This window comes from Fragaria vesca, linkage group LG6 (genome assembly GCF_000184155.1).
Source record: "Fragaria vesca subsp. vesca linkage group LG6, FraVesHawaii_1.0, whole genome shotgun sequence".
NCBI lineage: Eukaryota > Viridiplantae > Streptophyta > Magnoliopsida > Rosales > Rosaceae > Fragaria > Fragaria vesca.
This window is the reverse complement of record NC_020496.1, coordinates 14,288,754-14,291,374: the sequence shown is the minus strand read 5'-3', so window position 1 is coordinate 14,291,374 and position 2,621 is coordinate 14,288,754. Positions and strand designations below refer to the sequence as shown.

Genomic DNA, 2,621 nt, shown 5'->3' with positions numbered 1-2,621 from the left:
GAGAGAGAGAGAGAATGGGCCGCATCCAAAGATCACGTCGCCGGCGCCGATTCCGGCCATAAAACTGGTATCAATCTCTTCCTCTTTTCACGGGTATTCTATATATACTAGGCTTTTAATTTATTTTTACTTGTGTGTAACAAATCGAAGGAGAGAAGGATTCTGCTAAATCTGTGAATTCTGGCCAAACCATCAAGAATTTGGAGAAACCCCGAGGTATAAAGTTGTTCCTTACCTCATGGGCCATCTTTTGAGTATAGTATTGCATATAGTTTTGGACATTTTAAAAGTTGAGGATTTGGCCATATTGAGCCACCGCGGCTGCGCCTTTCATGGCCATTTTTAGTGTTTTGGAGCATTGTTATGCCTCCTAGGATGTGTTGGTATTAGCCTAGCAGGTGAAATTGTTAAATTTTGGTTAATAAATTTATTTTCTATATTGATGGATTATGAGGGACAAGAGGTCCTGAATGGGAGTTATTTGAGATGTGAGAAATTACAAGTGTACTTATTGATTCATTTACATGTTTTGGGGTAGTCCATTTTTAAGGGAGATGTTATGTTGAATTTTCGATATAATCATTCCCTAACTTGGGCTACACGGATCCATCTCAGATTCCCTAACTTAGTCTGAAAATGTGAAGTATCTATTTAAACCATAATAAGCCACATATAAGAACATAATATATTCAGTTTTGGGTTGTATGATCTTGATCATGGTGGGTGATCTCTTCCAAATTAAGGGTATGAGGCTCTTTAATCCTTAATTATAGTTTCACTGGTTTTGCTCATCAATATAGGAAAAATAATTAATTTGATATTTTTGAAGCAAAGCTGGAAATTGAAGACCCAAAATATTGTTTGATCCTTTAGACTTCAATTTAATTAAGTATCAGTAATTATTAATGTGTTTTTTTGTTTTTTCTAATCATGTAGGTTAACACATGAGAATAGTTACTGTAATTACACTAAATTCATGTCTTCATTTTATGCTTCAATCACAGATTTCAAAAAGTGAGGCTCGGGGAGGTTTGATGAGGCTTGTAGTCGGTGGTGGGTGGGCTATTGAAAGTTTTGAATCAAAAGGTTCTGTTGTTGTGCGTGTAAGAACTCTTAGCGAGGCAGGTCGTGTTGGCAACTTTTTAAGGAGTAGGTATGCAGTTTACTTGTATTTGATTCGTGAACGAATTTGTCCAATACTGTTCAATGTAGGAGGAGATTCTTTCCTCTTCAATAATGCATTATATTGTATCTTGAGATAGGTTCTTGTTAAATGAATTAGCTATCACAAAGTGTAATCATGTGAAATATATTTCACATCTCATAAGTAATTGCTAAATAGCAAAGTCCTGGCCTGTTTTTTGTGAGCCGTTTTACAATGTTTTCTATACTGCCTCTGTTGGTCTAACTGTTTTGGGCCAAGGAGCAGTCTTTGCTCTGGGTTTAGGCTTTAGTGTCTTGTTATTGTGTTTTGCGTTGATGAACTTCTTTCTTTTGATAAACAAACTTGTGTTGTAAATATTATAATATATGTGGATGTCCTTGTAAATACTCATTAGTTATGTCGTTGATATGTAAATCACACTCCTATATAAAGGAGCCTAATGAGAATGAAAGTGACACTTCTTCCTCCTACATTTTGTTCTTCTCTTTTCTCTCTATCACATTCTTAGTTTATAACACGTTATCAGCACGTTTTCGCTCATTCGTTCCATAAACTCTATGACGATCTATGAGATATTGGTGCAACTTTTGTTGCTTATTATCCATACTCACGATCTATGAGTTCACTTCTATTTTGATTATATCTTGTCTACATATATACTTTGTTTATATTACTCAATTTTATGTTTACAATTGCTTATATTAGTGAGCCTGAAGTTTCGCTAATAATTCTCAAATATGAACTTTTTGAGATTATGAACTTGGAGTTCAAATATTACATTAGAATTGCAAGTCTAATTGTTTGCATAAACCTGAAGTTTTGTGCATATACATGTGATCCATTGTTCACAAAATTCGAACCTGAAGTTTCGATATTGATATTACTTTCATATGAACATGAAGTTCTAAATAACATAATTAGATCTATGATGATCGATGTGGTCTTGAAAAAGAGAATGAAAGACATGTATCTAACGGTGAAAGATCCGTTTGAGTTTTGGCAAGCATTGGTTGATCAGTTACTAAGAGCATGATATGAATGGGCGCTTTTGCGCCTTCTAATATGGATCATGATATGGTCATAGTTATGGCTTAACCATTTTCGGCCCATTGATGCATGCCCTAACATTTAATGGTAATTTACAAAGCCCTCTTTGAATGGCAATAAGACCAAAATTAATCATATTAATCAGTCTCTTGGGAAATCTGAGCCATGAGTGGATGTCATTTCACTCAAGTTGACAATGTTTTTGTGGTTAAATTGAAATGTTAAAGACATGATCAATGGGGGTGTTCTTAACACCGATTAATATTAAGCCTATCATAATGGTATTCTGGACACCGAGTTATTGTGATTGATATGAGTGTCTTAATTTAAGCTTATTATATGAGTGAATATGGTTACTTTACTCCCCAATATGTGCACACAAATACTTTTCAGGTCATAATTTGGCAAT

The 2,621-nt window shown here is 34.5% G+C and overlaps 1 non-coding gene across 1 annotated transcript in view; it reads left to right on the top strand.

The window, feature by feature from the left end:
* LOC101309471 overlaps positions 1-1,516 on the top strand; it is a 1,728-nt gene extending 212 nt beyond the window's left edge. Inside the window, exons 2-4 of the transcript XR_185106.1 lie at positions 4-67; positions 151-216; positions 1,005-1,516. This is a non-coding gene — a transcript (uncharacterized LOC101309471). The remainder of the gene's footprint in view (positions 1-3; positions 68-150; positions 217-1,004) is intronic.
* The last annotated feature ends 1,105 nt before the right edge of the window (positions 1,517-2,621 follow it).